Here is a 15,026-nt window from a genome sequence, read left to right on the forward strand (position 1 = left end):
ATTCGGCTGTCAACTGAGCTGCAGCCTGCCGAACAGCTGGGCTGGGATTCAGCCCAACAACAGCTAGGAGCAGCCGAAAAAGATCTAGCCGAACACGGCCATTGAAAAGCATGTACATGCGTATGTATGTATGCATACTCATTCTTCATATTGAAAAGTATGTACGCATACTCATGCTTGATGTCAAAAAAAGTCTGCACATATATCCTCAGCCTCCGGCCGCCAGTAGTCAGGCAAAAAAAAGTATGCACATATTAATATTATTGTCTAGAGAGTATGTACACATACCCCTTCTAAAAATAATATGTATATTTAACATCTGTCAAGAAACATGAACATGTACTCATAAAAAAATGTTCGCTCGCTAACTCTCTCTCCAAACTCCATTCTAATAAAAAGGAATTGCTATGACGGAGAGAGCTTACAGGATTCGCTAGTTGATCAACCAACCATCCGATATTGACGTGATCCACAAATTTTTTCATATATATATATACAGATCTCATGGGTATTTGCCTCCCTCTGTACGTACCTGCACGAGTATGCGGGTCAAGTTTAGAACCCGTTAGCTAGCGTGGGATACGGTTGTTGACCTCCTGTGACCATAATACTAGTAGGAGTAGATACACGCAGGAGTACATAAGACTCTTTTATATATATATATATTGTCTATTCAACACCTCCATCGGCGCCGCCCAACTCCGGCGAGTAAAAGTCACTCTGGTTATTACTTCTCCCACCAACATGTAATCCGTAACATAAATCTCTATCTCTATCTACTCCTGAAAATTGTGTAAGAGGGACGCCGGCTTGGTGCGACCCATCGTCCGTCGTTTTTGGTTCAGGCCACCGTTCGCTATCGCACGTCCGATCAGTTGTTCGGACGATCAAATTCATCTGCGCCGTTCACTATCGCACCTCCCATCGCGCGCATGATCATCGCAGCCCCCACCCGTCCATCGGCGCGACTCTCGCCTCTCGTCCCGCCTCCCATCCCGCTCCGCAGCACCCTTCCCATCCCGCTCCGCAACGCCGCCGCCGCGCCGGTCCGCGCCGTCCCGCTCCGCGTCGCGCTCCGGCTCACCCATGCCGTCGCCGCCGCCGGATCACCCACGCCGCCGCACCGGCCCGGTCCGCATCGCCGCCGGCGGCCCAGTCCGCCCTGCCGCCCTCTCCGATCTGCTCCACCAGTTCAAGCAAAGGCCACATGACCGGCGGCGATTTCCCGTCCTCTGCAACCAAGGTGTGCTCTTCCTCCGTCTCTCTCCCCACTCGCAAGCCCGGCACCTCCGTGCTTCCCGGCACACGCGCCGCCTCCCACGCCAGCTCGCCGTCCGCCTGCCCCGCCTTTCGCCGTCCGCTCTCATCTTTGGATGGAGGATGCGGATGAGATCTCGGATGCGGACAGGGAAGCGGTGGCCTCATCCCTGGGCGCTGCGAACAGGGCAGCGATGGCCTCATCTCTGGGCGGAGGTCCAATCCCTCGATCGAAGTAGCTGGTTTTCTCCAATCTGCGCCTATCCCACCTCCGCACCCTCTCAATCATGGCCGCTTGCCCAGCCCAGTCTGTGCCCATCTTACTCTCTCTCGGATCCATGACATGATATTCGACTTTAAATCGTGTGCGAGTGTACTCTGCCTGCACTTGGAGATCGGTCGATAGCAAGTCTGGAAAGTGGATGCCAATTGTTTGAATATGCTTATCATGGTTAGTTGCATCCAATTTGCTATTCTATTTTTACTCTCAGGGACTGCAGCGTTGCATACCTGAATAAGTTAATTGGCTAATTGATTTACGTGGTATGCCTGCTTCAGCTGTGCCTGCAACTTTCCTGCCTAACAGGAACATCTAATTCAGTTTTGATTTTGGCCAGTCTGCTCTCTTATGGACTTAATGAATGTTTTCCCTTTTTTCTACTAATTCCATGCAGGTTATGCGATTGATCCAGTAGCATCTTGAGGGTGTTAGTGAAAGAGTGAATCTGATGCTACTAGGAAAAAGCTTGAAGAAACATTCTTGCTTGGGAAATCCAAAATGTTATAACCGAATCTAGCCAAGTGATCTATTAAAGCTGATCAAACCATCTGCAGTTGAAATATAAAATTTCACATTTACACAATTATGGGGAGTTTGGATTATTCGCTTAGAATTTTAGAATCATTGTTTTGCTGGTGTGAGCTGACGTGCCTATGTTTGGTGCTCATCCAAATACACAGGGGCATAGTGAAAGCTTTTTATTTCTGGCAATCTCTAGCATCAATTGGAACACTCCCTTAGGTTGTATTGAATCGTGATCTTTGTGAGTTGTGACAAGTCCACTTATGCAAATAGTTAGATTGTAACAGATCTTTGAACTGCTGGCAGAAAATTGAGGTTACTAGATGCTGTGACAGGTTATAGTAGGTACAGTTTTTGGCCAATAGTCTGTTGTTTTCGATGTGACCTGCATTAGCTAATTTACTTTTATGCTACCATTGTTACATTTCAGACTGCAGTTAAGTATATGTTAGTAAACTGAGCTGTTTTATTGCTTAATCATTACACAAATTTCCAGTTTTTTTTTCCCATGGCTATTTAGTTGACCTCATTTCTGAAATTGGGTACTTAATAAGGAGGAGTTTGAGTGAGAATTGAGGGCCAACACTACCCAGCAAGCAGACCTCACCTAGAGGCTCCAATGTTGAAGCTAAGAGGGATATGTGGGGAACCTTCCCGGGGGTGTCAGCAAGTTAACTCTTGCTAACATGTTCAACGAGCAATGGGAGATCCTGGAAGCGAGATCCTGGAAGCGAGGTTCATCTATGACAAGGAGAGTTGGATGTCAAAGGGGTTTGGTTTTGTCACATATGCCTCTGATGAAGGATTTGAGGATGCGTCATCGAATCTTGATAGCGCTGTTAGTTCACAATCTCATTTGTCCTAGCCACTTGCCCATTCCTTTTAAGATTTATTTATTATATCACAAAAAAGTCATTCATCTAATCGTATGCAGGTTTTTTTGTGAGGTGTGAAGCTCCTGCTGGTTAGAGTTCTACACATGGCATTTGTTTGGTAAAGTGTTACTGTCTTCAGGAAACAACTGAACGGTTTGCATACTATGCCATGGGCAGAATGTCACATGTTGTGTCGGTGAGTGTACTTTGACGCCTAACTCCAGTGTCCAATTCCTTTCACTTTTCCTTGCAACTGGAAACTTTGCCTAATCGCTGATATGGTCCAATTGGTCCCCCACCTATGATTTTCTAGGACAAAAGGAAGGAACAATATGAAGTTCTTTATCTGAAAGTTTCTTGTTTTGATGTTTTGCAAATCATCTATGAAAAAAAAAAGCATTGCTAAAATGCCCATTTCTCTACTTATCATGGTTTAATCTGTGTGCAATTTGTTGGTTCCATGTTGAAATAGAGATATGCTTGTATAAGAAATTGGCCAATGAATTTAACTTATTCATATTATACTGTGAAACACTAGAGCTTTTGACAGAATAAGAAATGAGGCAGAAAGACTATAGGAGAGTAGGAGATTGCCACAACCACTGAGCTCAAGAGGTCGTCGACTTATTCTGTTTTACCATGGTCTCCACTGGCCTTGGAAAGCAGAGGACCATTGATGATGGCAGTAGTGACTTTTTGTGATGGCTGGCAATCGATACTTTCAGTCAAGGTTTTTTGGGGGAGTAAAAAAATTGTACTTAGTTGTTCTGTTTCATGTCATTGTGATGAGAGATTGTAGTAGCTGGCTTCAGTGAGTATGATAATTGGGTCTTCTTACTGGTTCCAAGAAAACTACGCTCTTGTTCTGTTGCGCTTCCGAGATTTATTAAAAGCTGCAAACAATAGGTAAAACCTGATCCATCTTTGACCTTGCTGATGTATGTCACCAATCTTACACTTCAGTGGTTCTGAAGTGAAGCATTTGGTTTTTTTTATGGCTTTCGCAGTTAATTTTTGAATATCATATGATAGTTATTTTTCTTTTAACATGTTATCTGAAATTAACAGGAGACATGCTAGAATGGCATAATCTTCACTTGGTGTTTAGAGAACCTTGTAATCTCATCTTCAGGTATATTTTGTACAGAAAAATTTTGGGTTTACCTTCTTAATTTGATCTGATGGATTATCAGGCTGCCAAGGCATTCCGTCCCTTCTCCATTTAATAGGCCATGGTGAGTCATCTAGCATTGCTCCTTTTAAATGATGAATCATGCTGAAACATCAGGCAGTTGGAGACTAACCTAACACTGAAAATTTTTATTGTTTGAGTTCACCATTTGTCACATTGCTAACACTTTCAGACTGCTAGACCACACTATGTAAGTTTGGAGTAGTCGAGGTTCTTGTGGTATTCTCCAAACTAGCGATGTTGTTTCAGTTTCTTTTTCCATAATTTCTGAATTTGCAAAGTTCTCAAGTGAATTTACTTATTAAGAAACCAGTGCTTCCATATAATATATAATTCAATCTGTGTTTGAATTTTTATAATGTTTGTTCATATAATATAATCTTAACATGTGGACATTTATACGTACATGATAAAATGAAAATTTTATTATCTATATTTTAGACTAGGTTTTCTGATATTCTATTTGGCAATGAAGTCTTCATCTACCTTATTGCAGGGTTCACCTAACCGTCGGTAACCGGCCAGTCAAACCGGTCCGGCCCGGTTCCGGTTTGGGCCGGTACCAAACCGGCCCAAATTCAAAATTTAAATTTAAATTCAAAAAAATGAAAAATTCCCAAAAAAATTCCTAAAAATACTTCAAGGTGCGACGAATCTAATGGTGTCAAATTTTCTCAAAAATTCGTTCATTTAGTATAGTTTGCGGGGATTTGAAGTTAAATAAAAAAAACGTGCATACAAAAATATACAAATATAATGTAAAAGTAGTACAAAAGAGGGTTGGAGGGTTCATTTAGACTAAAATATGTTATACAAACATTTATTTAGTATACTTTGCGGGCATTTGAATTTAAACCAAAAAAGAAAAAATTTTGAATTTGACCGGTTACCAGGCAACCCGACCGGTTACCAGTCAAACCGGCCGGTAAACCGGTCAAACCGGCCGTTATACCGGTACGAACCGGTTGAACTGCGCCTTTTGAATTCAAATTTGAATTCCACCGGTTCCGACCGGTAACCGGTCAAACTGGTCCGGTAAACCGGAACCGGAGCCCGGCGGTTACCGGTTACGGGTCGGGAAATAAAACCCTGCCTTATTGTACTGAACAAGGATTACACGACATGCCCGTTTTGATTTATGCCTTTCCGATGCTGCATCGGGAGAACATATATACTTGAAGATTGATGCTTATGGAGCTAATTTGTATGCCTCAGTTGCTATGTTTCAGATTATGAAAATTGATGCTTATGGAGGGAATTTGGGATCACCATTAGCAACGAACTGGCACAGGAATACAGGATGGCCGAGCATCGAGGCAGAAGTTTGTGATCAATGTTTTGGCATTTGCTGGAAATGCATATCGAAAAAATACTCCTTACAGTGTTTAGAAATATCATAGCAGCATCACATGGAAAAATATTTGAAAGCGGGTTATGTGGCATTGGATATCCTGATGTAGTTGAATCTACCAAATTTGAAAACTATAATATATTATGTATATGATTGTGTGTGGATATTAGTAAAGATCAAAATATCATATGTTTTTTGTGCTATATTTATTACTTTGAAATTAATTTTTATCACCCGTAGCAACGCAAGGGCATGAACCTAGTGCAATTAAAAGTGCACATCTCTTATCTCCCGCTTGGTGGGATTGGTTTACGGTCCACAATTTACGGTCCAAAAACTACGGTGGCTTGGTGGGATTGGTTTACGCATGTAAATCGCACTATTGATTGCTATTTATTGGTAGCAAATAAAATAGGCATTATTGCCATATTTATTATGGTCATTTTGCTTTATAATTGGTGGAAATTAATTGTCTTAATTTTGTTTACCCTAATACTCTCCTCCCTCATCAAAACTGTTACGCAATAATGCATGGATTTGATCCCCACTTACCCAGCCCCACCTGATGCTTCGTCAAGCTGTGATGGGGGGCTGCCGCCACCTTCCTAGGAATGGTAACACGGCCATGGGTGTTGCGGCAGCTCTTTATCCACTGGCATCTATGTCGACAAATTCCCTAGGAGGCATATCATGGTGTTTTCAGGAGAGCGCGCCAGGCATCGATACTCATGGTGACCGCAAGCAACCGTTGTTGGGTGCCTGGAGGGCGGCGCAACGGTGCTTCGATTTGATGGGTTATCGCGCATCCATGCGCCCCTCTCTGGTGAGTCTGTTAGTGCCACTTCATCATCTAATTTCACGGACCTAGTCCGTTAGAATCTCAACTCATCCTGTTCACTTAGCGTAACAACTATCCATATTGTTCATCCTTGACATAGATTGTAAAAAATTATTTCTTTTTGCAGATCCAAATTATAGAAAGATCGACAACTGATCTGTATTCTAGAGTACAGAAGGAATGACATTCATGGGAGTTTTACTTTTTGAGTGGCCAAATTAGGCACTGCACTTTAGGTGTTCACCAGTCTAATTCAGAAAGGTAATTTTTAATATCTATACGCAAGTAGTACTTTGTGTGCACGATTTGTTCCATTCTTCTAATTTGGTGCTCTGTCATAATATTGAGATATGCAGGATTCCAACCTGATTACATGGGTTTCCTGCTTCTTTGTTGCTTTATTCAATTACTTCTCCACAACTACTAATTTACTACAACTTTTCTAAGAGCCACCCGATGATGCATGCAGGAATATAGGGTGCACTAATTTTGAATTGCTTATGGAAGCCAATCGACGCTAATTTGGAGAATTGCAAGACATAAGTAATTTTAAATTCACTTAGGAGTAATTTACAACTACATTAGTGTGTCAATTGCTTATATTTTTTTGTTAGCCAAAGTATCTGCATAGTATCTTGACATATTGTTTCTAATATCATGTAGATAATCTTGTATACCTTTCATTGGAGAAGCGGCAAGCTAGAAGGATGCAGGGATAGAAGGATGCAGGGATCGATGCATTCATGGATGTTTATTCGCTTCTTTTTGTTCTTAGAATGAGTGGTCAAATTTTGTCCATCTATGTATATGAAGATATCTTGGAGTAATTATTTGTTGATAGTATAAATATTTCTTGTTCGTACATTTTAAATTACTCCTCGAAAATTATTCCCTTAGGGAAAAAGGAGTAAGCACTCCTTGTTTCCTAGAGAAAATTACTCCTTCGCTTACAAACTAATTACGGTCATAGGACCTCGTTGTAGCTCCAGAAGCTAGCTACTGACTTTTTAAGGCTGCGGCACAAAAATGGTGGATATTACGATCGCAAAGGTTTGCCAGATTTCCGGCTGCAAGAGCCGCCAGAGTGCTGAAATCAAAAGGCATTAACACATATGCGCAATGCAGGTTGGATTCAATTTTTACTACCGCTTATGAAAGCAGAGTAATTTTGCTTGTACCATATGCTCATCGGAGCTCCAGTGGAGGCTCCATCGCACGCGTTGAATCATATTTAACTCGCAGAATAATATTTCTATTGAAATATGGACCTAACATTTGAAGGATAATCCTCTGTCAATTTGAAAAATACTTGTGACATTTAAAAAATTACTTCTATTGTGAATTGAAAATACTCCTGTCATTTGCAAAAGTACCTTCGTGTATACTCATTTAAAAGATTTTCCACACAAACAAATTTTCATGCAAGCATGGATCGCTGTGCACATAGAAGGATGCAATAATAAACAGAATAAGAAAAAATGAAGGTAATCTTGCACTAATCACGCAGTTTGTTGTCATGCAAACCTGCCTTACTTTTTCCTTCGTTGATCCACTGAACCTGGACTGCATGCTGACCGTATTAAGGAATCCAGTAATTACTGGTAGAGACTAGCACATATTAAAAATGGATCCGCCATAACGCCTGGTGACGATTTTTTTAATATTTTTCAAATTCTGTGTGATTAGCTAGTGTTTTTTTAGATACTTGATTACATATTACGCATGGTTCTAATTGTTTCCAAAAACAAAGTTCACTCATGACATAGAAGGGTCGCTTTTTACTCCTACGTACACATACGGTATTTTCAGATCGTTGGAGGTCGGGCGACTGCTTCCAAAAGTACGAGGATTCACACTGTCTATGTTTTATTCTTTCTACCTTTTTACTACTCTACAACACCAGTATGTTTTACTCTTTCAAACGGGCAGCCTTTTTACTCCTCTACAACTCCATGTAGTAATTATTGAGCGTCGCCATGTAGTAAACTAGTTGAATACCCCGCGCGTTGCTGCGGGATTTGTGGACAAAAATGTTGAAGTTGAGTGTATTGAAAAGATGGAGATATGAAGTTGTAGTCAATTTTAGCATTGGAGATATATGGCATGTTTGTATATAAGATATACTTAAATACTAAAATTGAAGTGCATATAAAAAATTCAAGTTGATGAAACTGATAAAAAGAGGAATCGTAATTGGTATGGTAAGATCGCTTTAATTTTATTCTAAGAGAAAATGGAAAAAGTCTGCATCATTTTATGAAGTGATTCGACTTTGTATCGACTCTTTGGCTAAGCGAAATTTATGCAAATATTTTTTTAAATGAAATGTGAGGAATGCAGTTGTATGTGAAATGTTGATAATTAGAAATATAGTTGTATCAAACAGTAAAATATTAAGGAGGAACCAAACATAGTATCAATATCAGAACATAATGAATGAATGTGTAACATTGAAGAGAAGAGACCTGGAACAATCCTTCACGGTGCTCTTCCTGCATGCCACAGTGATGCAATACAAAATTTAAGAGTAGCAAAACAGCTGGGGAAGGCAAGGAGCTACCAGAACCGAATGGAATAATGGAGTCGAGAGTGTGTGTAACGCTACGATCGCTTCAACTAAGCAAAATATATAGAGCGTTGGGTTCTACAGATCATGAGAAGTGGAAGGGGTGGTGGTGGTAGTGTATTGTTAGATAGAGAGACTTAAGGAAATGACAGCTTGGATGATCAAAGTTACAAACATGAGAGAAATGAAGAGACATAGTAAGGTGGATGAAGGAGTGGTTCTTCCATTGTTGGTGGCTCAATGGGGATTGAGAGAAATATAAATTAACATTTTCTAGTGGGATGCATCAATCTTAGAAGACAGAAATACAATAGGAGACTAATTGTTTTTCTTTCTGATAACGTTTCCTAGTGGGATGCATCAATTTTAGAAGACAGAAATATCATAGGAGACTAATTGTTTTTCTTTTTGAAACAAATGTGAATTTATTAATTAATATTAGATAGACTAATATTTAATTGATAAATGAAAATAATGTTCATGAGACAATAATAAAAGAAAATAAAGGGAGGGGATTTAACATATGTATGTTACATAGAGTAATATTTAATTGACAAATAAAAAATTTGGCTGTTGGGCTTCTTCTTTATTTATACTTTTGATGAACCGCAACATATTGAAAAACATCACTGAGAGAAATAGAAATTATGACACTTAGTGGGTTGATGACATAGCAACATGGCACTTAGTGAATTGATGACGTGGCAGCACGAGGATTGAGAAAAATACAATTATGACACTTAGTGGGTTGCATCTATATAGAATATATAGATATTGAGCTCGACGCTGGCAACAGCAGGGAATTTCTGTGACAGACCCGTGAATTGTCCTTGCACCAATTAAATATTGTTTATCACTATGGTGCATTGAAACACAACCATGCTCCAAAATATCAGTGGCCATCGATCAAGTCTACATTAAAACACCTGGCTGTCAGCCAGCTTTTACCACTCGCCGGAGTCAAATTATTCATTAAATACACGCGCCCGAGAGATTTTACTACCCATGAACCAAAGCACCGTAATTTCTCTCGTCGCCAGAGTTCTGGGGCTGCTCCGCCGTGGGTGTTAAATAGCTATTCAACAACCCGCATGCTAAATAGACATGTCATATATATATATATATATAGACATACATACACACACATACACATACAGATACACAGGGGCGAATCCAGGAATAAAGTATAGGGGGGCTGAAGTTTTTTATAATAGGAACCATAGAACAATGTATCAATGTATTGGTCTAAAGATTCAAGCATTTTTCATAGAAACATAGAGAAGTACATCAAGAAAAGTTAAAAAGATAAATCTGAATTTTTGTACATATCAAACCAAGAAGCCAAAAGATAAAACGACGCTCCCACATAATCATGCATGTTCTTCCTGAGGAGAAATCTACACAAGGCAAAATAAATTAGTGACAAGGCAAATAATAGCTTAAAAACTGAAATTTGAAGCATCCTTTCACAGTCACGAATAATTGACAAACATTGAAGATGGTATACTCAGATCAATAACAATTGATGGACAAAAATCACAAAATAGGAGGATTTTCTCACTTTCTTATCTTTCTTCAAACAAATCAGAAGCTTCCTGGCTCGGCGCTTCGGCCCTTCGGCGCCTCAGGCCTCCTCTGCTCCCACGTGGGCGCCTGGGCGGGGCGTGGGCGGCCTCACGGCCTGCAGCTGCAGCCCCTCCGACCCTCCGCCACTCGCCTGCTCGGTGCTCGCCGCAGGGGTCCGGCCAGTCGGCCAGGCGGCTGCGAGCTGGACGGTGGCGCTGGCCGCTGGCGCACTGGCGCCTGGCGCCGCGGCGCGGATGCGCCCACCGCGGGATGCCGATGCACGAGCGGCGAGCGGACCCCCGTCCCCCGGTGCCTTGCCCCTGTGGCCGTGACCCCGCCCGTCCGTGACCCCGCCGCCGGAGGCAGTACTCGCTAGAAGCTAGGGATTCAAGGGCACAGGCCATTTGGGGATTGGATGGATTGGGCTAATCAGCTAATGGGCTTTGTAAGTCATGGGCTACTGTAGGCCGCCGGCCCAACTCACACAGATAGCCGGACAGGTCGTCTTCTTCGTTGTGCTTTCTTCTTTCTCGAGCTCCTGAAGTCCTGAGCACCCCCCTTCCTCCATTGATGGCGCAAAAAAATCTTGGGGGGGCCTCCAGGGGGGCTCCATGGTGTCCCAGGCGGTAGGGGGGCTAGAGCCCCCTAGCCCCCCCTTAGATCCGCCACTGTAGATACATATACATACAGATACATACACATACAGATACATACACATACACATACATACACACACACACATACATACACATATATATACATATATATAGATATACATATATATACATATATATATATATGCTGCAGCAACATGAATTCTACCACAACCTATAGAACCAAAAGCTCTAGGTTTACCACAGCCCATACAACCAAAAGCTCTAGCAACAGGAGTTCCACTACAATCTGCACAACCAAAAGCTACCAACATGAGCTAAACCACAATCTACACCATAGTGCATCAGAAGTTGTCAGTAACAAACTTGGCAACCCAAGTTATCTTATGATCAATGGGCAGGGAGTTGAAAGCTCTAGCAATATGAGCATTGTTCACCAAATGTAGAAGGTAAAAGGACTTGTGCTCATGTTCAAAACCTGGAAGATTGTTAACAGTATGAAACAACTCTGGTGGCAGTGCATTGTCCGTTTTAGCAGCATCCTTGATAGCATCAGAAAGCTTTTCAGAGCCTTCTTTAAGTGCTGCAACCAAACTATCAACATCACCCTCAATAATTTTGGCTCTCTTGTTTGGTCTGCTTGCTACATTATCATCAAGTGGCTGCAGCACCATTGTTTTCCCTTCATTTTCTCCATCTTCTCATGCAGTGCCTAAAGGGTCATTTGAGCCCTTTGCATACTAACCAGTAGCCACATTATTACCAAAGATAGTAGCCAAGTCACCATAATATTGCAGTGGCTTGTTTAGATATTCATCATCTCCTTTGTGGTCCTAAGAAAGAGTGAAAAAATTATTAGTGATAGCATAAATATATATATATATATATATATATATATAGATAGAGCAACCAAGTTTGTGGTAACAATTAAACAAGAATAGTTGATGCTTGCTTACCGCCACTGGGCCTGTGTAGTGCTCATGATCAAGAGTAATTATGAAATTGTCCTCATCCTAGATAGCAGCACTCAACTTCCTAAGTTGGTTGATTTTAACATATTTCTTTTTCCATGTCTTCAGATGATTAGCAATCTGGTCACCAGTCCTACTGAGCTTGAAATACTCATTCAAAGCTTTAGCACAGGAGTTGAGATGAACTTTCTTAAAACCAGATGAAGTTTTAGTGCCATTTGCTACAATGTTGGAAAGGAAAGTGAGCATGAAAGAGGACTGAGTTGATGTCCATTGACATACACCACCCACAACTTTTGATCCACTTCCCTCAGCCTCCATTGCCTATAGGAAGTTACAACACAACAAAGGAAGTTACAGCAGCATATATGTGCTCATACATGAAAATTCAGCAATACATAGGTCTACTCAGCAAATAATATAGGTGTTCATACATGAAAATTCAATAATACATAAGTCGATTCAGCAAATAATATAGGTGTTCATACATGAAAATTCAATAATACATAGGTCCATTCAGCAAATAATATAGGGGTTCATACATAGATGACTAACTCCATAAAAAGAAAAAAACATGCAGAATTCACTAATTGTTGGTGTAGTGGTTTTGACGGTCTTCCCACATATGATTGGCAATTTATTGCTTAAAATTAACCATAAATTCATGATCTCTTGCTTGCCCACTTGATGTTCAAGCATAAGTAAGGGGAATCCAATTGTTCTCATCTATGATTAGTTCATCACCCCCATCTTGTATAACCCAATTGTGAATAATGCAGCAAGCAACCACAATATCAACTTGAGTTTGAAAGGGAAAGTAGGGAGTGGCATCATCAAGAATTTTGAACCTCCCCTTGAGTGATCCAAATGCACGCTCTACTGTAACATGAAGAGATGAGTGTCTAAGGTTGAACAGCTCCTTTTCATTTTGTACAGGATTGTTCCCCCACTCATTCAAGTGGTACCTCACACCACGAAAAGGAGGCAAGAATCCTAGTTTGGCTCCATATCCGGCATCAACTAGATAGAATTTGCCTAGCATATGAAGAACATTTTTGGTGATATTTCTAATAACAATTTATGGCATGTTCAAAAAAATTAAGCTATATGAATTATCTTTGTACCTTGTCGAACCCGAAGCCCATTTTCACGCTCTAAAGCATCCCGTAAAACTAATGCATCATGGGTTGTCCCCTCCCAACCAGCCAAGACATGTGAACCGAAGATCAAAATCAACAGCTGCCATTACATTTTGTGTAGCATGATTCTTCCTACCACGAAAGGAAGCCTCCATGTCCTCGGAAACCGATGCTCTTATATGTGTGCCATCAATGGCCCCAATGCAATCCTATTTTATTACGAATACAAGGCACCAAGATAAGTTACATGTTACCTTTAAGTTTATGAAAAAGAAATTGATATAAGGTTGAACCTCACACCTTAAATAAGGATCCCACCTCAGGTTCCCTAAAATTTTAGTTGGTGTTGATGGAGATGGTGGCCTAATAAACTCATTCCTTAGCTCTCCAACCGCATGCAGCACTTTGTTGAAATAGCGGCTAACTGTTTCACCGGATCTATCAAAATTTGTGGCAACTACCCTATTTTTAAGGTTGCGTCCCACTGTGTTCAGAAACATGGCAACCTGTTGCTCAACACACATATGTGTAGTGTCTTGCAACAGTCCACGGTCCCTAAATAGCTTACAAAAATGGAAAAAAGATGCTTTACTAAGTCTAAGCATGTTCACACAAGTTACAACATTCTTCCCTATTTTATTTTCTAAATACTCAAGTCTCATCCTATCCCTTTCATCTACGGGCCCATAGCTAATTCTTTCTCGAGGTGTCCCTCTTTTTCTTTTTCTGGAATGATGATGAATAACCACAACCATCATTAAAAGCAACATATGTGCTGCAGCCATATAAATTAAAAGCTTCTTCCTTTTATCCATCTAAATAACAAAGCAAAAAATTACATAAACAATTTGTAAGCAATCAATATAGTAGTAACACCCAAATTTGCACCTGCACCATCTCCAATCCCTTCACCAATAAGCTTTACCCTAACCCTAGATGCATATATAGTTTCAGATCAGATCGATTACCTGTCATGCTACAGATCTTGGACAATGGAGAAGAGGGGACGCTGCAGTTCTCTCGATCTGCTAGAAAAAAAAGTTTAGCTTTATCAATTGAGCAAAGGGGATATTGGAGGAGAAACCCACGTGACCTGTTCTCAACTGAACCTGTCGATTGGGTTGGAGGACGAGCTGGGAGGGGCGACGGTAGCAATGTCAGGTGGCGGTGCCCTGCTGCCTGCACGGGAACAGGACTGACGGGCGGTGCTCGATTGAATCTCGGGAAGAGGAGTGACGGGCGGTGCTGCAGTGTTGAGCGGGGTCGGACGCCAGTCGGCGGCGGCGGGAAGACGAGGACAGGATGGAGCGCAAGAGGTGTGGGGCGGTGAGAATGAGTGGACCAAGCGGTGACCAAAGAGATAAGAAGTAGAGAGACGAACCGCGAGCAGCTTCGTTCGACCAAAAAATGAAACCGGGCGGTGCAGCATCTACCACAAATATTCCTACTCGGGGATGGCTCCGTTCTTGATGTCCATGAACCAAACGCTGTAGAAATTGGGATGCAGCGGCTCCATCCACCATCATCCCACCAACCAAACACACCCTAACTAAATTGGTTAGATTGCTCCAGTAGCAGTGCTCAGGTCGTGGATTGGATCAAATCCTCTGGAAGCAACTTTCAAGCTAGGGGAAAAAATCTTTACTGGAGCAGCTAGAGATCGGGGGTTTTCTCGACCAAGAAGTTGGTTGTTTCCTCCCAATAAATTACAGTGGAGCTGTTATACCCCTCCGGTGAAGTTTTTTAAAATATTAGGCCATTATCTGTAATTTCAGTGATCAAGTGATAACATAAACAGTAGGACTAATACATTTGTTCACTATAAGCATTAGCATTGGTATGATTTAATTACTAG

General features: G+C 41.3%; 2 long non-coding RNA genes across 6 annotated transcripts; one reads left to right on the plus strand and one right to left on the minus strand.

Moving 5' to 3' along the window:
- Positions 1 to 959: 959 nt before the first annotated feature.
- On the plus strand, positions 960 to 7,107 carry LOC120690808. Of its 5 annotated transcripts, none has more exons than XR_005681949.1 (6): positions 960 to 2,897; positions 2,994 to 4,169; positions 5,356 to 6,300; positions 6,443 to 6,576; positions 6,785 to 6,858; positions 6,979 to 7,107. It is a non-coding gene; the product is annotated as an uncharacterized LOC120690808 (long non-coding RNA). The 5 variants fall into 5 exon arrangements; XR_005681947.1 differs by having other exon boundaries at positions 5,342 to 6,300; positions 6,979 to 7,106; XR_005681948.1 differs by lacking the exons at positions 5,356 to 6,300; positions 6,443 to 6,576; positions 6,785 to 6,858; positions 6,979 to 7,107 and having other exon boundaries at positions 969 to 1,708; positions 1,932 to 2,897; positions 2,994 to 4,472.
- A 4,173-nt stretch (positions 7,108 to 11,280) lies between these two features.
- LOC120692193 lies at positions 11,281 to 14,486 on the minus strand. The gene is made up of 3 exons (XR_005682509.1): positions 14,140 to 14,486; positions 12,018 to 12,356; positions 11,281 to 11,894 (listed from the first exon to the last, which is right to left on the minus strand). It is a non-coding gene; the product is annotated as an uncharacterized LOC120692193 (long non-coding RNA).
- Positions 14,487 to 15,026: the final 540 nt, after the last annotated feature.

Source organism: Panicum virgatum, chromosome 9N, assembly GCF_016808335.1.
Source record: "Panicum virgatum strain AP13 chromosome 9N, P.virgatum_v5, whole genome shotgun sequence".
NCBI lineage: Eukaryota > Viridiplantae > Streptophyta > Magnoliopsida > Poales > Poaceae > Panicum > Panicum virgatum.